The following is a 24,118-nucleotide window of genomic DNA, read 5'->3' as shown; positions in this document are numbered from 1 at the left end:
GAATGGCCAAAAAAGTATAAATGCATGTTTTTATTTATATTATATAGTTTTGAAAAAAAGTGTGCTCTAAATAAGAAAAAACCTATAGTAGATATTTTTTTTTATTATATTTGTATATGTAAATTTATTTTAAGATCAACTTAAGATTAACTTCTGTCAACTAATTTTAACTTCTCTGCACACAAATGTTATAAAAAAAAAACCATCATTGTTGTGTATACGTATGTATGTAATTACTTATATAAGTTATATATTGGCTATTTAATAAATTAATCTTATAGAACTTGTGTTAGTTTAGTACAGAGTATTAAAAATAATACTGTATTTATGTAAAAAATATTTTATTATAAAAAAGTTTTAAATTTATTATCTAAAATATCTTGTGTATTTTTATTTTAAAAATAATATTTTTAATAATAATACGACAGTTGCATGCCCTTGTTGTGATATGAGAAAGACTACACTATACTTTTTAAGTATTTAGTACTCCTTATATATTATCATCGTGTTTATAAAATTAGGATAATAATAACTTATTTATTAACATAATATATATCTTAGCCTTTAGGTATAACAATTTGTCTAACTTAAATATTTTTCTTTGCTAATCTTTGCTACAAAGGTTTACCTATACATTTTATAAAATAGTGCCGTATTTATTATGTTTGATCTACCCACTTGTTAATGCTGTGAATGAAACAAATTGTTTAGTAAAAATTATACTAAACGATTATGATAATTTGGTTTCTCATTTTAATGAAATAATAACGTTGTTTACCATTAAAGTGTAATATTATAATACATTTCTAAAGTTAATTTTGTTTTCAGAATGTAATATTTTTACAACATTTTAAGTAATTGGGTTCGTATTTTATAAAATAACAAAGGTCAACTGGCTAAGTATTAATGTATTAAATGTGATTAATTACAAAACATCACGAAATGAAATGTTTAGTACACATGAAAAATATACCAAATCGCGATATCCATAGTGGTAAGTTACCTAAATCCAGAATTTTGAAATCATTTTTTTTTTATTTACCAACTTTAAATTTAATATGTGTTAAACCGTAACTATTGTTTTCATATAGGTATTGTTATACATAAGTATATAATAATGCTTTTTATGAAATAATTATGTGCTCAATGTATTATTATTTTGAAATAACACTAGGAAGCCATAAAAAAAAACTTGTTATTGTTTATGATTAAATTCGCATAGTTTATATTACAATTTTAAATGCTTTAAAAATAACTAGTGTTATATAGATCGAAATAATCTGAAATGGAATTACATAAAAATCATAGATCATATCAAAGTTTTACTTTTATAAATTGTATTTTTATTCAAACGTAATATTTGTAATCTTAACTTTATCTGGTCCGATATTTAAAATATACATGATTTAATTACGGATAAATATAAATCATATTGTTTATTTATTTGTTTTATCTTCGGCAAAATTCCGGCAGCTATAGAATAATTGTATTTTTGTTTTGTATTTGTTTACAGTTTTACACTAACGATGTCGATAAACTGAGTAAAAAAAAAAACTTTGATACTTTGTGATTGTATTTAATTTTAATATAAAGTATTAACCCACGATTGAACAAAAATAAATATTATACTGTACACTTATATGCTAAAAAAATAAAAATATATAATACAAAAGTACTATACTTCACATTATTTAGTAAATTATTATTTTTATTTAATTTATTAAGTATTCTAAAAATGGTTTATTAAAAAATACTTACTTTCGAGTTCTGTTAAACACATAAAACAGTAAAGTATTTTAATATTACCTCGATAAGCATATTATATAACTAATACGTGTACGTTAAATATTTTCTAAACAATGGTCATCATTTTACGGTTGAACATCTATAATGCTAAATATTAAAAAAAAATAAGTAAATTTAACTGATAGTCACATTAAATATTTAAAAACTCGGTAATTAATTTATATTTTATGATAATCATATTTTTTTATCAAAAAATAATTCCAACTGTTTAATAACGTACATTTGAAATATAAATATTATATAAAATTATATTTAACTCTACTTGTCTATACTTATACACTATTATTAATGTAAAATATGCTAAAAGCATTTTAGAATTTATTTTAAACTGTATTATCATAAATTATGATTTATAATGTATTACCATACAAACTGAAATATCTTGAAAACTAAAAGGGTGTAACACAATTTAAACCACACACAAGAAAACAAATATTAGTAAAGTGTTTAGGTATACCCTAAAATCTTAGAATTAATAAATATCATGCTAGGTTTTAAACACATTTTTATTTATATGTATTTATAATTTACATATATTAACTTTATGCAGAAACGCAGATGATACTATTATAGTATAATAGACAAAAAACCATCTTACAAACTAATTTATCTTAGTAATATTATATACTAACCTTATTAAAAAAAATATGAAAATAATAACTAATAAAAAAAACAATTTCTGAAATAATGACTATAATTCATTGTATTTAAAAATTATTTTGATTAGATTACTTTTAATCCAATATATGGTCAAAAAAGATTTTCATATTTTTGAGTATTATAAAAATTAAAATCTTTATTCTCCATTAAAATTGTTTGGTCTATAGAGAACTGTATACCATTTCTGATTTGTTTTAAAGTGACAAACGTTATAATACAGAAAAAAAAGGTTTTGAAAAATCCATAAATTCTTTCTACCATACTGAAATTAAAATAAGAATATATTATTGTATTATAAGTTTAATTTAATAAATATATTTTATTTTTGTTCCACTATTATATAGGTAGACAATCAAAGTGTTGTTCTAGTCTTCCAATTTAAGAATATTAATTAACCCTTACGATAATTTATAACTAATTGATTTATAAACTGCATGGTGATTGATAATGAATATGGTGGCAATAATAAAATACACTTAGTAATTTTTATCGATCACAGTAGCTTAACCTAGTACCTACCTAGATTCTAGTGAAATGAATAGTTACAATTACATTTATTTGAAGTATCAATAATATGAAATGTTGATTGTAAGGTAAGACCTTTTACATTCATCTAATTCTATACTACGATAACAGATAAGTTAGTTAAAAAGTTTAAGTTTGTAAACTTATACCAATTTTATAATCCAATTACTTTATATTGTGACAAAGAGATATACGATGATACCGATATCACGAAATAGCTGGATATGAATTATATGATAGTGTTTTGTGTGTAGCAATACTTGAATAAAAGCACACTTCATATTATATTATAGTTATTAAAAAAAAAAACTTCCAATAAGTATATATTAGTTGTATAGAATTATTTAGAAAAAGTTTTTTTATTTGAAAAAAACATATTAGATTGACGAGCTTAGGAACTATGCAATAGCACAGCGTTGAAAATAGAGAATACAAAATAATACAATTTATTGTTAATTTAAAAATAACATTAAGTTTATTTCAAACATAGAGTAGAAAGAATATTGAAAAATGTGTATACCACAAACAGAAAATAATAGAATAAGATAATTTTGTAAGGAAATAAAAATAATTTATAAGAAATTTGATCATTTTATAAGTAGATTTATTATTTAATAAATTAATTGAATTGTGAATGTAAAATCAATATTATAATATGGTATTTAGGATGCATTTAATTTTTTTTAAATAATTGAATAGGTATTAATAAATAATATAATATGACTGATCCTATTTTTAAGAATTATATTATCTTATACTTTGGTTATAATTCAAAACTACTTTTCATTATTGTTGAACATTGAAATTGTTTATTTTCAATCGAGAAGGATACGATCTTATTTGATTATTCAATAAGAATCAAAATTGTATGATATTAAATTTATTATCATTTAATACAAAATTAAAATTGTAATTATAGTCGTATTGTTGATTTTAAAATAACACTAAATACCACAGCATAATTTAAATATTATTTTCGTCGTATTCAATACAAACTGAATTATAAATTAATTCAATTTAAAAATACAAACAGTTGAAGATTTTTTAAGAATAACAATGGATTTTATGAAAGGACTTAATTAATTAAAACCATAAAATGTATTGCCATTAACGATATATTAATATTGCTTTATCAGTTTTTCCCCGTTTTTAAATTTAGTTTATAAGATTATAATGCAATTAAATATAAAAAAAAAAAAGTATTTTTCAATAAATACAACTATACAAGTCGTAAAAAGTTTGCTAGCAGGACATCTTGACGCGGATGTGGTTCAGGGGTGCGAGTTTGCGGGGGGGCGCAATTTAAGCAGCCATTTTTCTATTCAATTTTATTATATTGCACGGGAAGAGAAGAAATAATTATATTCGCCAGGGGTGTGACGAGTGCTCAGCACGGTTCTCATTATACTGTAATAGTCAATCGTTTATTAGGGAGATGATAAAATTATTTTTCTTAAACATAATTATATTCGACATGTTATAATACTGTACACATTATTATAATATTACTACTATATATTACAACAAGAAAATTAGGATTTTAAAAATAGAGTTGTTACGAAACTACTGTCATGCATTAGAATGAAAAAAAAAGTACACCTGCACTGCAAATTGCCTTTATAACTTCCAATTTAATGTAACGTTTTTCAAATAAAATTAACCAACAAAACTTACGACCCTCTACGGTATTTCTTATCGTTGATGTACATGTGTATAATATTATAATATGTGAATAGAGATCATGTATGCACGACATTTGAGTTTTTATTATTCCTGTTATATTATACATATATATATATATATATATATATATATATATATAAAAGATATGTACAGATAATAATCAACAGTTCATGCGAATTTAACATTTATTGCATCAGCCATCATTCATCAATTATTCAACAGGGAATAGGGAAAAACGGTTTTGGACAGAATAAAGGACTAAAAGTACATCTTGTGGCGTATATTATAATACACTCGCAGTATCCTGTAAAAGGCCGGATTTTATTACATGGACCGATGGACCTTTAAGGGTTTTATTACCTACCGTGTGGTCCGGTGGTTCCGAATAAAAATATGACAATGAAAAACGCATCATCTATAAATTGAATCCATATTTTGACACACCAAATATTTGGGGTCTCGCGGGGAATAAAATACTAACGAATTCCAGACTTTTTTTTTTTTAGTGAAACTAAAACTGGTCACGCGAATATTCAATTATTGTATCCGTGTATGTGTATTTAACTATAACGTATCATAAACTGTGATCAATAATAGTATATCGAGTCTAAACTTCAAAGTTGATATTTATAATACATAACAATTAATTAATAGTTAGAACTAATTTTAAATACAGAAAGTACTATTTACTTGATTATGATTTATGGTATATAGTACTTTATAATATATAATGTAATTCCTGCAAAAGTCCACTAAAATGAATAATGTGTAATGTATCAAAATAATTAAAATACTTATATACTTATAGTGTAACTAAAAAATACAAAATCATACAAAATATAATTAAAAAAATGTTATTAACATTTTCTTGTCTATTAAAATTATTGAACTACTCTTAAAATTATAAACTATAATTTTTAAATAGCATTATTTATAATTTTAAATGAAATCATCGTGAGCGGAATTCGAAATTGAAAATCAGGTTAGTATAAATATAAAATTATTTAAAGTGTAACTTTAGTATACTATTAAAAATTTTATAACTGAACCACATGAATTCATATTATTTAAAAATATTAAATATGGCAATTTATTTTTCTTATAATCTGTGATATAACATAGTTCTTATTTTAGAACATCAAACTATTATAGTATTATATATATCGTTATTGTAAGTCACGTTATAGAGTAAACAATGACTATTATTATCCACATAAAAAAGCCATGTTCATGATACCGGATGTAAAATATTAAATAAGTAAGGTATATATTTTTAACCTTGTCATATTAGTCAGCAAAAAATGCTAAATATATTATATCAATTTATATAAATTTAGATACAATGGTAGTACAAACTTTTGTGTCACATGCAATTATTATTTTTTTCGATTTAGAGATTCAATATTGGTTATGTCGAAATCCATAAATATATATTATAATATTATATACGCTCATAAGCTTTTATAATTTGAATAAACTATATGCTATAATAATAAATCATTATCCAAGCATAGCATTTATGTTGGATTTTATATTTAATTTATTGTTTTTTTTTTCAATATTTTTTATTTTATTCGTTATTATTAACTATAATATATTATTCATTTTAAAACAATATGTAACTAGGTAGTATTAATACATATAATACAATTCATTAATATATTATATTATTATTATCATATACTTAATATCTACCAATAAGAGTTGGTATTAAAATCATGTCAAATTATTATAATTCAAAACGATATATTATTTTAAAATATTCAATTATTTTATTTTAATTGTAGAAGAAATAAAGTAATAATTAAAATTTCCCAATAAATTACTTACTTATTGCATTATTTCATTTTATTTCTATCATGGTTTGTAATTATTGATTTTTATTTTATTTCTAATTTTTAAATGCTTAGATTAATGGTATGCCTGTGTTTGAAGAAGTTAATATTACATGCATGTATAGTCAATATATTATTATATAAGTTATTTACGTTTCAGAAAAGTTTTTTAATAAAAGTTATATTGAAATAATGAACACAATCATGTGGTCCATGGTTGTAATGGTCCCATTATTTCGGATGGGCATAAGTCCATATCTACGTGTAATGATCATCCATGCTTTACAAATTATATTTCAAACTAAATATTTTCGTTTGATTTGAATGACTTAAATGATTACGTTTACATTTGCCCGTAATATGTAGCTATATAAATTCGATTTACATGTAAAATAATTTAGTTTAATTAACTATTAGCATAAATCATGATCAATCTTGGTTACATAAATGTCTATGTATATTATTAATATGTGCGTATAAAATATAAGTTAATTTTTAAAATTCAATAGTTAAAAATATTCCAGCAATGAAATTTAATGAATTTGTATTTAAAATAACTTAGATTTGCAAAAAAAAAATCTTGTTAGCTATAGGACTTATTGTATTTTACTTTGAACTCTATTTGAATATTATTATAAACTATGATATCAAGAATAAGCAATTAGAAAACTATGTTTATTACTTGTAAGCTTTCAAGATTTGCATGCTGAGACTTCTCTGAAATGACTTTATTGTTTATTAGCTCAATATCAAGTAGAATATTATATGTCTTCGATTACTCCGTTCTGATTCAGTGAGACGGATACATAGTTTTACTAAAGTTCAAAATAATTTAGTCCTATAACTCTCATCAATATTATGTTTCTACTTCATAATATTCAAGATATGTTGACAATAAAAGATTTTTAAATCTGTTACATAGAAAAAAAATCCATACATTAGTTAAAATATTTATTCAAACTATAACAATAAATTATGGATGCTTTAAATACATTATTATTAAATTTTAAACTAAGCCGCATAAAATTATTGGATTATTTTCGATTAATTTTCATTTTACGGGCTTCCCTAGATTATATATTGTATACAATATGCCACTCTGTAGTTTTCAAGCAACTACATTTCTAATTACGGCATTACAAAACTATTTACTTTGCTCATGATTTGATTAATTTTAATATAAAGTGGACGTAAATTTGGACACTCTCCCTTTCAAGTCTCAATCCCTCAATGAGTTCTTATAAAAAAAAAATAACTTAATATAAAATATAGTTTTATACATAAATAATTGTCTGTATGTCATAAAATTTAAAGTCTATTTTTGTTCACCATTTTAAAGCTAAATTAGCTTAGTTCCTAAATAAAACTATATTTACATTTAATAATGTAATTTTCTGAAATAATATTATGAATTAAATATTAGTATACAATAAACTACTCTTGACTTTTTGGTCCTGAATTCAATACCTGTATATTATGATAAAGTATATATTTTATATGTATTTTCTCAGTTTTATTCATATTATGAAAACCAACTACTCCGTTGTTGATCTTTACAATCTAAATTGCACCTTTCCTTTTGATAAATATTAAATTGTTTTATCTCTAATTATTATAATTATATGTTATTATTAGTTTTTAATTTTAAAAGCTGTGAAGCATTCATTATTAAACGAATAAATAAATAAGATATAAGCTACTTTTGTCCAGATAGCTCCAATTGATATAAACAATGTCGTTAGGGTATTAAAGAACCGGTATAGTAATTAAAACTCATAGCAATATTAATCATAGTGAGTGCAAATTTATATAATTACATTTTTAAATATAGCTACATAGTTATTCCACAGAGAATAAACGAATAGAAATAATGTATTCAGATTAGCTGGGCTGATAAAAATTTTCCGACATCAATCTATGTATTTTCAAGAAGAAATGGACAAGCGCTGATATATAACGTTTAAAAATGTCAAGCAAGATTGATTTGTAAACTCTGAGGAGTTTTTCGAATAAGAATCAGAGTAGATATACATTAATAATAATATATGGTTTGTGAACAAAAGGTCACCAGCTTCAATATACAATCGTTCCTAAATCCCAGGACAAAGGTTACAAGTTTAAAATTATATACTACAACAATGATATATTATTATAATTCATCGGAAGTCATTTGCGGTTTTGTATTTAAATTTTCTATCACTGTGTTACGTTTCAAATTATTAAGTTGGGTCAGACATATTTCTTTTTTTTTTTTTTTTGTAAAATATAATATTATTTAAACGGCCCAAACTAAACTAACAAAGAGTAGGCAATAACCTTGTGAACTTGGCAATCACATTTTTATCTTGTATTCATAACCGGAAATTTGAAGTGTAGACCATTGGATCCAACTATTATTGTTTGTGTGACATCGACATTTAATGACATAAATGTCTTAAAATTATTTAAAAATTGCACTACTCTAAATTCCATTAATACCATTAAAATATTAGTAATTTTTTATGTAAAAGATCAATTAAATGCTGTATCTGGAGAAATAATATATTTATATTGTATTGTGTGGTAAAAAACATATAATTAGGTACTTTCTACTAATTGTATAATTTGTTTATATTATTACCTAAATTCCTATACTATACTATTACTATTAATAATACTATTATTTCCTTAATTATAGTGTAAAAATACGCGTTTGCATACTATATTATACGTGGTTGATGTATATACGTGAATAACAAATTTGTTTTTTATTTTAAATTTATTTGTTTTTGTGACATATATTTAAGTAAGAAATAAGTATATTGCATTAAGCCAAACCGTCTTAATAAATTGTATTTTAATTAAAACATTAATATTATTATTTCATACATTATTATTATTATTATTATTATAATTATTATATTGTATACAATTTTTTTTCTCTTTATCCAATAAAATAAAAATTCAAAAATGTTCTATATTATATAATATAAAATTTAATAACTAAGTCATATGAGACTATTGGTATAGAGTATCTTATCATATAATTCATCCAAATTAACAATATATTACGTATAGGAAGTACTAAAACTTGCACTGTAATTATTATAATTGTAATTTATTTTTTTATCATTAATATGTTAGGTTTCACTATTATTTTCCAAAAACATAGCATTTTAAATTATATTAACCATAATCAGACTAAAGAAATTTTTTATTACTCAAAAATTAACCTATAGTATTTTATTTTATTTGTATATTTATCAATAGAAAAAGAATATGAAAAAAAATGTAATTATATAAAGACTGGGGTAATATGATAGAGAGATATAATGATATTTTGATATGATAAATACAAACCATTAAAAAAAAAACATATCTTATGGCAGATACACTGCAGTAACCAACGAAAAAAAAATAAATATCTAACACAAACAGTAAAATTTTTAGTTAGAATTAATAATAAAAAAGAAATAATGATTTTTTTCCTCGTAAAAAAAACACATTTGAGTAACATTTAGAATTCAGACGTCTGTAAGCATATTATTTTATTAACATTCATATTATATATATATAATATTCTATGTATACAATAAAGTGGTTCTTTTATGGTTGAGCACTCATTAGTTAAAAATCGATAAAAATCTTTAAAAATATTGTTCTTTCATAATTTTCAGTCAAAATAAAACAATAATTTTTAATATTTTTAATTTTTATAATTTTTTTAATTTTTACTTTTTGGATGATAACATACATTTTAATTTTTTTATATTATGAATTAATATATTTTTTGAAATATTAAAATATACAAAAATTGAAATTTGACGATTAGTTTTTGAGTTATAAGTATTTAAAGTTCTAGTGAGAGGAGTAATAGACCAACATTTTGCAGGTTATCCCGGTATCATTTCATTCAGTTAACATAAACCTTAAATACATATATAATTTATAAACAACTCATTCGAATTTTGTTTTTTATGTGATAAAAATATTTTGCTTTAGAATATGAATTTAAAAAATAATTTTATAATTCAAAAAAAAAATTTTAAAATAAAATATATTTTTTTTAAATATTGTTTTATTTTGGCTGTACCTAAATAATTTAAGAAAAATATTTGTAAATAATTAATAGATTTTGAAATAATGAGTATTGTTTAATTAAACTAGGTAATAAAAAAAAAATCCGGGAAAATCATGCTGGTATATAGCCGGTATATCTCGTCATTGAATAAGTTAATAAAATGAATGACGTGTTGAATTCGAATTCAATGATAAATCATAGAATATAAAAAACAGTTTGTATTGGAAATGCATTATATTCATTCCAAACATTGGGTCACAAAATTGATCCTGGGGTCTGAAAAGGTTAAAATTATTATTATATTTTTTTATATAAGATGATTAAATAGCTATTTTCAAGCTATAAGAAATACCACATACTTTCTTTTAACAGTAAGAATAGTAAGTTTCGTGGTATAAATAGCTTAGAATCAGTTAAAATATTTTTAAATGCTCGTAGAAAATAATGATATATACAATTATGAAAGTTTCAAATATCTACGAATAATGTGTTTTAATTTAAGTACAACAAAATAACTGAAATCTTTAGAAGAAACATTTTTATTTGTGTTTAAATACATTTTTGTATCAACATTTTTATTTAAAAAAAAAGGGGTCTACGTATTTTTAACATTTTTAAATTATGCAATAACATCTAGGTTATGATGAAGCTTGAATTAATTTTTCAAGATTTATGACAGAAAAAAAGTTAAGTCAACAATTTAAAATTTATAATAATAGCCATAAAAGAGCCAAAATATTTTTAAAATTATTTCATGAACAGAAAATTTTAACAATGTGGATAAGGTAAAAGTTTTAAGTCGAGTGAATATTCCTTTATGAATAATGACAAAAAAACTGGTATTATGTTATTTAAATATTCTTGTTTTCTAATAATATTTGTTAGCATTTCCCAATATCTAAGAAAATAAATATCAGGATCCAAACTACCAACAAAATACAATTTTTTATCAGAAACAGCTCTCAATATTGAAGATTGAAGAATTTTGTTTGCTCTAAAACGTGATGACAGACATAAATATATACTTCACTATACCCAAAATATCAAAAACAAATACATTGTTTATTATCTGATATCTATAAAATAATTTTTTATTAAAAAATAAATTGTGATTATCTATACATTTTCCAGAAGAATTGTTATAATATTTATATATCTATACCTTATATAGTCAATAATAGATATTTTACTTATCATATTTTTTTTATAGTTCACCAAAAAATGTTATTTAATACAACGTACATACAGCTTAAGATTATATATATCAATATATTGTATTATTTACAAATGTCTCAGAGTTAAAGACCATGTTGCTTCTACTCCCATACATTGAATAATTATACTTAAACCATTGAGCCAACAATTTTGGTAATTAGAAGGTTATAATATCATAATTATTTATTTTTCATCCTATGCTTTTTTAATTAAATATAAATATTTGAAATAAACTAATGTCAACAGTGGCCATTGGATAGTATTGAAAGTAGCATATTATAGACTAAATAGAAGTATAAGCATGTATCGATACACAAATAACCATTAACATACTACTTAAATACTAAAATAGATAATTCGTTATGTGATGATTAGTAAAACGACGTTACGAAAACAATGATTTACAAAAATTAATGCAATTTGTTTAGTCGTCACAATAAAGGTATTTTTTTAAGATCTTAGTTCTCAGTTTATAATGGAAAATTAAAAAAAAAAGTCTTGATTTTAATTATTTCATTTTTTGATTGAAGTGTTATTTTCAATTTGGTTCTGTATAGAAAAATTGTAATAAATAAAAATTTTCAATCTTTATTTTTAATAAAAACGCATTTAAAATAAATGTTGACTTAATAATTTTTAGTTATCATATTTTAATTAATTAGTATCGGTGTATCTTGATCTTAGCACAAAGTGTTTTTTTTTCATTTTTATTTGTGACACCGCCATGTTGTATAGTACCTATTTGCAGTATTGTGAGCATTCGTTAGGACTCGGCAGTTCTCTAAATCCTGAAAACGTACATTCCAGTTGCAACAAATTTGAAACAGAGTTCTGAAATTGTTTTATTATAATATACTTACTGAATTATATCTGGTAGTTTTATGAATTAAAATGTAAAAAAAGAGATAAATACCTGAACAATTATAATCCTGTAAAAGTGTCGTGTACCTAATTTGCCTATCTATAACGCCGTGTTACCCATATTGTATATTATTTTATTCAAAACCGATCTTTTTAAGAAATTCAATGTAGGTGATTTTCTAAGTGCGTCCATGCAAATCGTTTAGTTTTGTGCTTAGTTAATTATCATAATTATTAGTATGTGTGACTGTTTTTTAAAGAAAATATATCAAGCGCACATATACATATTACCACCACTATGTCATACTAACAATAAATAATGTATACATATTTGTATGTACATTTGTCAATCCTATTAACGGACCAAGTAATAGGTACGACAAAAATTCTGTTAACTGATTTTAATTCAAAAATATATCTACCTACAATCAATCAGGCCATAACAATTCAAAAATGTCATATTATATTATAAATAATAAATATTAAAAACAAATGCATAAGAATGAGGAACAACATTTGAAAAACTAGCATGATCGTTCTCTCAAGCAAATAATAACAATTTTAATGATTTTTATAAAATCATTATCGTGTAACTAAATTTTATCTAGTAAGTAACCACAACTTAACTCAACAAAAATACATTTTTCTGCTCGTCTCCACGTGATATTTTACCATAGTGAATCAAGTCTTAGTTTCAGCTAGGGTGTCGCATCAGAATGTGAGGAATTGACATGTTCTCTTAGTGGGGATGAAATAGGTCTATTGATTGTATTGACAAATTATTGACAAATTTTTAATAGAAATAAATTCCAAATAAAATTTTCGTTTTTAATTCTCTTAGTAAAAAATAAAAACAATAAAAATAATATTAATATGATAACTTATAAGAACTTAGTTTGCATATATTTACTTTGACCAGTCATAACTAATCTCTATATTATATACTTAATTATATATTTATCCTTATTTTATATAACTTCCGTATGAATAGTTAAATTTAATATCATATTATTTTTCTACAAATGTTAAATTGTATATTTAAAAATTAAATTAAAACGAACTTTTCAACTAATTTAAACATTTATACAAAAATACATAATATTATAAAAAATGTTAGAAATTAAAAAAAAAAAGTTATATTATATACTTATTTCTATATAGGTAAATATTAAATAGTACATGAAACTAATTATAAATTTAAAATTATAATACATTTATTATAAATATAAGAATAATCACAAAGTATAAATAAAGTAAATGTTTTAAGCCCATCGTGATAAATATAGTTAGTAGTCCTTAAAACATTAATTATTCCATTAAACATTTCATTTCACATGACATGACATAATCAATCCTAACTGTATATATAGTTAATAATTATTTCAATGAAAAGTAACTCGAGACTAGAAAGCACGCTAGGTTACAGTTGTAAGTGACAACAACGTACATGAAAATATTTTCATAATACACTATATTGGTGTATCACCTAATTGTATAACTTTTTTTACAAATAAAAAATAAATTATTACAAATATTATTTTCACCGATGTAATTATATCATACACATAACATTTAGTTTTTAAATTTAAATACAATTCTTATGCTTGTAATTTAATTAATTCAAGTGAAACTATTCAAGCTTAAAATTTTATTTTCAATATTGAATTCGGCGCCGAAGTAAAAAAAATAACAGGGATACAACAATATTTTAAGATTTCCAACTTAACAAGAACATATCTAGAAATTTAATGTAAATATTAAGATGTAGGCAATTCAAATATTTTTTACCATAATATTATAAATCATAATAACAACACCTGCAAAGCTTCGTACAGAAATAATCAATCAATTACAACCATTTAAAATTGTATGTCAAAAGAAACCCTCGTTCCACATATCAATTTAGGTCAATATATTTTAAACGTTATATTTTTAATATTTCGCTGTGAATGAGAAAAAAATTTAAACTTTTCCATTACAAGTGCGGGATTTTAAAAAAATGAACACGTCATGTTATTTTCAAAGAGAAGAAAACTTTATTAGTTGAAGTTTAAGCCACATATCGTAATATACATCTATTAACTGATTCCAATCAAATCCTTTCGTCTTATACAATGCATTTTAACTCAACCAATACCTTTGATTTTGAAATTCGATGAACGAATTCAATTAATTTTAGTGTTATCACTTTTAACTTGTTTTTACCACGAATCTTTACTATTTTACTCGAAATCCCATTTCAACGCCCAAGCAAAAATGTATTTAAAAAAATAAAAACCACTATTACCTTGATGACTTAATGTTTAACGTTGCTTTTTGTATCCGTTATTTATATTTGAGCCGTTTCTCGATAATTCCATATTGTTTCGCATCGTCCATCGAGTGCATTATTTGGTATTTATACTATAATATTATTTAATAATGATTATCATCAATCAAAATAATTTTCACGCGAGTGCCTAAAAAAATAAAAAAATATATAATTATTAATATTTCACATCACCATAATATTCATAAATTCATAATATTCTTTTGTGAGAGTTCAAGCGTTCATAATATACAATTATGTATTCGCTGCGTACAATTTAATTGTGTTATTAACAAATAGAAATAAAAAAAATAAACAAAAGTTTTTGAAATATAGGAATAGATGTACCAATTTTCACTGACAAATAACAAAATATAATTATTTTTCTGAAATCTTGAATTGAAAAACATGCGTAAATCCTAAACAGAATGCAATACAAAAAAAGTCTTTTTCAAAGTCCAACTATCAAACATTGCCTGTCGAGGTCATAATAAAAGGAGCTTTAAAAAAAAAATAAATGAAAATACCGGATCACTTTTGAAAGTATAATGCATTTGTTCAAAGGCAGTCAGAACAGTAACAATCATTTTCAGTGGTACGCAGAACTATGTTAAAAGTCCACGCAATATATGTTTAAGAAATGTATATTTACAAAACTCTGTGAAAGAAAATCTCTTTATATAGGTAGTACTGTCTTTTTAATTTTAAATACCAATTGAAATACTGACCAGTGGTTTGAAATTGTTTTCAATTTTATCTTTTAAATAATAATAAAAAATAACGATTGTCGTGACTTTATGAATGACTGAACATCAATACTATATAGTATATTACCTACACAACATATTATAAAATTACAAAAAATAATAGAATTCCTCTATACTTACAGTAGGTATTTATAACGATTAACGTCAAGATTCATATGGTACATATTATAGATTCTATCAATTGCTTTAAAAACCTTTTATAATAAAAAAAATCCAAACTTGCAATGACCACCCGTTATACTATATTTTTTTTCTTTTAAACCTGCGAATAGTATCGTGTTATGATAAGTGAATATATTTTGCAAGTTTAGATGGATGAACAACAAATTAAATTACACAAATCAAATAATGCTCTACACTCATACTACAAGGCGTGTAAAAGTAAGAATTGTAGATAGTTTAATAATTAATTGTTTGTGTTAGGTTGTCTCCGACCACAGATCTAGGCAATATAATTTATGACCATGTTTTACACAATTGTCTATTGTCCATCTGATATTATGTGAAAGTTCTGCATGTAAAAAGGGATATTATAAACAATTTTAATTTTGCCATTTATTGATTATTGTGGCATCCTGTAGAAAAAATGTTCTACAAATTCTTATCGCGGAAATGAGACGTTTTTCGTTCCTTGAAAAGGAAGTGATTTTGCTAATTTCGTTTTAGTGGTTAGCATCCATTTTTTATAATTTATCAAAGTACATTTTAACCATAAAAATTTAATATTTTTTTCATATTTATTAATAATCAATTTCAGTAAATTATATAATTGATTTTTAAAAGTACTTAAATATAATAAAGTAATCTATAAATTAATTATTTATTATAATATGAACAACTTTTTAAAATGAAATTGGTTGTAAAATAATTTATATGAATAACTATTTTAAATACTCAGCATAAATGCCATAAATACATGAATATCTTATAAATTAACAAAATATAATAATATATTCTCATAGCTACACGCAATGTATTTCTCTATGATCGCTCACGTCATGCACCGTAATCATAACGCATAGATATATAAACTTTTTTTTTGTTTTTTTTTTTAATACGACCACATATTTTACATTATAATATATATATATTAAAAATCCATAAAAAAAGTCTCTTATCAGGGGTATTGTATAACCTTCAAAATCGGTATATTAGTGATTGAATGTTTAGATGAGTAACCTCAGTGGCCAGTAAAATAAATACTTTGTGTTGGTCAGTAAATACGAGTGATGTGTCAATATTATTGCATATTATGAACGCATCCGAAAGTTTCTGTATTTCATCAACAACAACTTATGTTTAATATGTATCCAACAATTTATGGAAAAAATTCAAAAATAACAAATTTTTTGTTCATTTAAAAATCATACATTATATATGTTTATATTATACTTGTACAACATCACTTACTGTTTTCAGGAAAGATGGAACATATATAAAAAAAAAAAACTTGACTTAGGTTTTAACCATTATTTACTCACATCCAATTCATATTTACTGAAAACGTGAATCTATTTTTATTGTAGCATGTTACGTGCAATGAACTGCAGATGTACGACAGTAAAACGACAAAATACAGTAAGAAACTAGGAAATCGATCATTCCAATAAGTTACACAGAAAGAAATAATAGTGTACGTGTAATATTGTAGCTGAAGGTACTCTTACACTACTAATTTATAAACTCAAAAAATATAACGTCATATTTTGTTATTTGTTACTCTTTTTTTATTTTAACAATTAATTAGTAGTAATATTATATTTATATAGTTTGCATCCACAGTTCTATTATATTATTATGCTGTATGCGCTATGACTAGTGAATAAGATGTAATTTTCTCATATATTATAATAATACGCCCAAGGAACATCAAACGAAGAATCCAAATTTATACCTTGTATTTACAAAGTAGCTGATTATCATACTTCCTTCCAATAGTATATATGCAAATAAAAAATATACAATTTTGTGAAAAAGTTCGTCTTACTTTAAATAATTCAATGTACCACTAATAAATGCATAGCCATGTATGCAAATCAAACTCAATCAGATAAAAATGCTATACACATTATAAATTAATATCAGTGATCCCTTTACTACCATTATAAATTATTACACTTTAATTGAAAATACTGAACTGAAAAATTATAATTTTCACCTAAAATTATATTGATGGATTTAATAATTATTGTACTTTTTCAAAAACTATCTACTAATAATAAGACAATTTTCGATACTAACCTATACTATTGTTAAGTAAAAGGGTGTCCAATCTACAGTACTACCTAAAAAACCTGGAATTAAGTTAGTTTACTAACACAATGTTATTGATGATTTTACAAGTGTACTAATTATTATGAGAAGAACTACGGTCGAAAACACACATTTGATGCAGAAAAAATAATAAGTGCTTCGAAAAATAATATTAAAAACATGACACTAAAATTCAGTTTCGATACAAATTTGTCAATGTATTTTCGAAAACATTAACCCTAAATATAAATATCAACACTAACTATACTCGATGCAATGGTACATTACGTGGACATATATCATTATCACACATACTGAAAGTTATCAGGTTTGTAAGAATTGATCTTTATAATTAAAAAAAATAAGTTTTAAAATTTGAATACCCAAAATATATTTTGTCAAATGTCTAATTATAAAATAAAACACGAATAGTAAATAACAAACCAACATTTCACTTTACACTCTACCGCACAACGAGTGTCTACTGTAGAAAATCCACTTATCTGAGAAAACAATACCGAATTACTGCCAACACTCTATATTATGTAACACAACATTAACAAAACAGATCAAGAAGTGTATAATTTAATACACCTAAGAATCGTAACGGGACAAAGGACCAGAGCCTGAATATACCAATCCATAACCTCTAAGCAGTAAGAGTACTTACGTAAAATAATAAAACATATTAATAGAAATAAACATAATAATAAATATATATTTTATATAAAACTGAAAATGATATAAATTCTTCGATGACAAACATTGACGAAACTAAATATAATTGTTGGTCCCAACCACTTTGCAACCTACTAAATAAATAATTAAGATGGTGTTGAATTACATACAATATAATTACTGTATAAACATAGTTAACAGAAATATTAACATTTATAAATTATTTAGTATTATAGAAAAAACAGTCAATTTCGTAAATTTATTTACTGCACACATTTAGAAATCATAACTTTTAAAATAAATGATCAAAACTAAAAAAACTACTATTTCTTTTGACAAAACCACAGTCAATATAATTTAATGAAATGTAATTTTCTTTGTGTATAACATATATATAGATCATATCTTTCAAAACTTACACCTCTAGAGATAATATCTTTCTAAGTTACCAATTTAAAAAAAAAAAAAACCGGAAATACAGTTAAGACATTTTTAACAGTTTTGACATTAAGAAAAAAGAACAGAATAATAGTTAACTACAAAGTAAACAAAAGGAAAATAAAACAATGTAAAAGTGTGAAACTTCCACTGGAAACGCTCAAACGCTCTACTTACGTAACAACAGTAAATTAAAAAAACAAAATATACTGTATTTATACTTCATATTAATTATTCATTAGCATTTAAAGGTAAGAACACCACATTTTAATTTTACTATACTTATTACTTATGTACACTCCTATAATACTCTTGTTACCTGCAACTGTTTCACTGATCAATACCGATAAACGTTTTATATGTCTGAGTGACTTAAATTGCTGTAATATTATGCAAATCTCAAAGTTTAGAGAAAAATAGTCAAATAATGATTTCTAATTACAATAAATAGAAATAGAAAATAACAATCATGATATTTCGCTGGACTAAATAACTCTACAGTACTTTAATCGTCCTATCCACTATTATAATATAATATAATATAATAATAGGCTCTGTGCCCTCGTGCATTATAAAACTAACTTTTGTTGACGTTTGAGTATTAAGCACTAACGTTGTATAAAGGAAATAACCATTGTCCAATTAGCATTTAAATTCACAATGAAACTACCAATGCAGAATCCATATACATGTGAAACCTCCAAAATCCAAATTGAGAATTTTTCAATCTGGTTTAATTGAATTCGATCTGTCTCCTCAAAACAACACATAATCAAAAATTGATGACAGATAACAGAATTCTACATTATGACATTACGGTTGGTAAACACAAACATTGGCATAAATAATAATTTAAATGTAATTGATTGAAAGATAATAAAATATTTCTACAACAATAAATTTTGAGAAAATATTAAGATAAGAAAACAACTATTTTGATTTACAATGCAAAAGGAAACTGAATATTTTCACTTATCACATCAAATTTAAAACAAATTTTGATACAGTCTAATTGACTTAGCTAGTTACTTTGACAAGTCTAATTTATAAGCAAGAATATTGTGCTCATAATACTCGAGCAGAGCTTAGTTATCTCAAAACATAATTTTAAAAGTTGGCGATAGTTTACACTTTTTTCATCGGTTTTTATGCAATTTTTCGTTATTTTTTCGAATAATATTTAAAAAATTTAAAAATATAAACTTATATTAAAATAATTTATGTTCGTCTTTCAGTCTAAATAATAAATCCATTTTACTATTATAGAACAAAAAAAAAACTTAACACCTATATTGTATTATGACACAAAATATAAAAACATATTAAAATCTATAATGATTAAGCTATGTCGTACTAAAAAATAGACAGCAATGTAATTTGTATAATGAAAATGTGTCATATTCAACAATAAAAGTGATTATACACGAGTAAAAACTATAGAAACGTTCAACAAACGCTTATTAAAATTTGCTAAAATCACAGTTTTATATTAATAAGGTATTGCAGATACTTTACATGAAATTTAAATTTATCACGGATTTCCAATAAAAACGGATTTAAACTCACATCTGTGTTCTATCATATGTCTCGGTAAAGAATAGTATTATATATAATAACCTAATATAATTGAACAAATTAAGACGTCCCAAAATTATTTTATTATATTTTGATACCATAGTAATTTAATAATAATTATAAGTATTGTAGTCGAAAATAAACTCAGTAAACGTAAATATTAAGACATTAAAGATTCTTTTTGGTGGAAAAATCAACATAATTTCCATCTACCTAAAATGTAATATAACTAAATATAAATAAACCAAATTCAATTATTGCTATTGTGTTCAATATAATATAATATGGCTTTATGTCTAAATCAGATTGTTTTCCTGTTTTATGTTCAAGTTTACCTCATTGCAATTAAACGTAAATTTATTCATGATATAAATGTATAATAATATTCATAATGTTGTTATATGTCATTAAAAGGTGTTTAATTACATTTTTGTTTATTTAAAAATTCAACTTTTTTTACCATCAATATAATAAGAGTTTATTATTGTCTGTGACTATTATACTATTGTTAAAAGCTAAGAGTATTCGTTATTGCACATGCAATACAATTTATCTGTACGCCAATGGAGTAAAAACCAATTTTATCCGTCAAATATTCTTGTTTTTGTGATGTCACTCAGAGCATAGTATATATGAAATTTATTTAAATGCGTATATATATATATTTGAACTATATATTTAGATGAATGACATATATGTCATTATAGTTTTAAAATAGTTTTTAAATTAACGTTGTTTGAGTTTTATGAAAATTTCTGCAATAGTACATATACTATTTGTTCTGAAGATAGTGAATAAAAAAACATACATTTATATATTATATATCTTTCTGATAAATTGAAAACAGAAAATCGTTCCAAATTATTAGTCTTTCAATCTTGTCACCATAGTAAGACGCAATGCACTATACCCCCCGGGAACTGGTAATAGTAGTATTTTAATATAAGATATAACGGTTTATTATATTTGAAAAACGTATTCAAAATGCAATGAGTGTTTTTTGTTCTACATTCTCTATAAGTTATACAATTTTAAAGATGCTCTGGTAAGCTGAATTTAATTTTACAATGTGTGATTTTTTTTTTTTTTTAGATTTCTATGACTTTAAAATTTGATATATTTTTACTTGACCTAAAAAAAATGTACATATGACAAATATTTACAAGTGAAATAACGATTTCTATTAAAAAATTTAAAATTGTTGTTATACTCGTAATTTTAGATTGTCTCTGAAATAATTGTCTTAGTAACTTTATTTTACTAAGGTAGAACTTAATATACACAAACAAATTGTTTTTATTCATTATTCATAACATAGTAACAAGCTATGAGAAATAATAAAAGCATGTAAATATTCTATATTTTTGTCATTTTAGAATTTATTTTTCGTTGTAATATCAATTTACATTTGATTTTGATAAAATTTGGTTTGAACAATACTTAAGTATTTTAGTACATATTCCGAAAAACAACTATTGAGTCCATGTTACGTATTATACACTATTGTAAATACCTACGTATTTCATTATTTATTGTTGGCGTTAGTAAAAATATCACTTTGACATATAGGTTATATCCACCCCATTTGGTTAATCCAACTACGTTCTGTTTAAACTTGAAACGTTGTAAATGATGCTCACTCGTCGTGTAAAAAGTTCATAGTTCTAACCCGAGTTCAGTCACAATAATATTCACTCGCGTGAAGCGCTCATACCTATAGTATACGTAATGAGAAATGTATACATAATATATGACAGTCAACCGTTTACTGGAAAGGAATTTGTTTTAGGAATTGCTGTTTTAAGTTTTATATTGTAAGACATATATTTTTATATAATAAAAAAAATCTTACGTTCCACTAATTTTAAGCACTTTTAGTTTTGACAAGCAGACTAGGCCATGTTATTAATATATATAAATATATTTTAATTTATCAAACACGCACAATAATACCCACTAAATAACGATAATCGACTTCGATAACGAGCGCGTGATCTATTGAATGATATCGCCAGTATATATTTATAGTATTTATACTAATATATTACGTGCAGTAGCTGGTAGTTGTAGTTATATACTATCATATTTTTCAAATGGAGAAATCTCAAAAATTGAATTTATACAATATCGTTATTTTAAATAGATTTGTAAGTAGTAAATCAATAATTTTAATACTATTTTATTTTTTATTAGCTTTTAGTATTAGACTCTTTTTTACAACATTATTTAACTATTTTATGTGTGTTTATAAGCAAGCCTCCGGCTCCTATGGACGCCATCTCCTAGGGCCACTAAGTCTCATACTGTGGCACTGTAGGCGTGTGTATATATTATACTATATTTATCACGTAACAGATTATCGAAAGCTTCTGCCACTGACCAGATCCGACAGTCGTATACCGCCATCATCGTCTCTGTTGACAAAACTCCCGCGAGTCGATTAATCTCAGCCCTCGGCAAGTTCATAGTACAACAGGTGTTCTTCTCCCCACGCTTGCATTGCATATGGTATATATATATATTATATTAATGCATATAGAAAATGCCGGGCTTATGTGCCAGCATACGATGAATTTATTAATCTCGAGGCGTAGTTGCAAATGGCATTGAACAGATATAGTTTGTGTTGCATTCCATCAAGTGATCCAATATTAATAAAATAATTATATTTTAGTTAATTCATTTTAACAATTTTAATCTTCTTATTATTCCTCTATAGGGCCGTTCAAAGGAAACCCAAAATGCAACCTCTCCTTTCCCTAATTGTGATTGGCGGGGGTCTCATTATAATTATTATTAAATCGATATACCTAATTATTAACATAATGAAACACTATTATTTACGTTCATATACGTAGAACGCGTACAATTCTTGTATTCTAATTCCACAAGTTTTTATACACACAAAATATGAAAAAAAAATATTTTATGTCCGACATAACAGTATAAAATATTTTACTAATAATATTATAACACCCTTGGTTACAAATTTATTACATCAAGACAATAATTACAGTACTTTAATCATATACCATTGGGTATATAATGTTATAAACCTCAAGCACAAAAACTAGAGAATAAATTTATTTTATAAGATAAATGTATAATTATTAAAAACACTGAATTTCATTATTGTTTTTAATTACCTACATTAAGCTGAGGTGAGTTTTTTTTTTTAATATAAATAAATAGTTTTTTCGAAATTGCTCTTTAAATTAGCAATATGTTTTATTAATATTATTATTTATTGTTATTATACCACTAGGTGGTAGTTGTGTTAGTCCAATAACATTTTAATCAAATAATTTTAATGCGTTATTCAATGTGTTCGCGATTAATATTTTAAATTCCGTAGTATGACGTGTTGTATGGATATAGTTTGCTTCAACGAAATAACAGATGAAATTATTTATTCAAATTGAATATCCCTTGATACCGCTGTAAAAGTAAAAAA

General features: G+C 23.6%; 1 protein-coding gene across 5 annotated transcripts in view; it reads right to left on the bottom strand.

Annotated features, from left to right (window-relative positions):
• The window catches only part of LOC132921344 (tachykinin-like peptides receptor 99D), a 218,958-nt gene that overhangs the window by 167,774 nt on the left and 27,066 nt on the right, over window positions 1–24,118 (bottom strand). For 4 of the 5 annotated variants that reach the window (XM_060984323.1, XM_060984322.1, XM_060984325.1 and 1 more), the window contains one exon: window positions 14,933–15,104. The exons of the other annotated variant lie outside the window; for it this stretch is intronic. The gene's annotated coding sequence lies outside the window, so the exon portion shown is untranslated. The remainder of the gene's footprint in view (window positions 1–14,932; window positions 15,105–24,118) is intronic. 5 annotated transcript variants of the gene reach the window in all.

The sequence above is a fragment of the Rhopalosiphum padi genome, chromosome 2 (genome assembly GCF_020882245.1).
Source record: "Rhopalosiphum padi isolate XX-2018 chromosome 2, ASM2088224v1, whole genome shotgun sequence".
NCBI lineage: Eukaryota > Metazoa > Arthropoda > Insecta > Hemiptera > Aphididae > Rhopalosiphum > Rhopalosiphum padi.
Note: the sequence above shows the minus strand (reverse complement) of the source record. Positions and strands in the feature narration are given on the sequence as shown.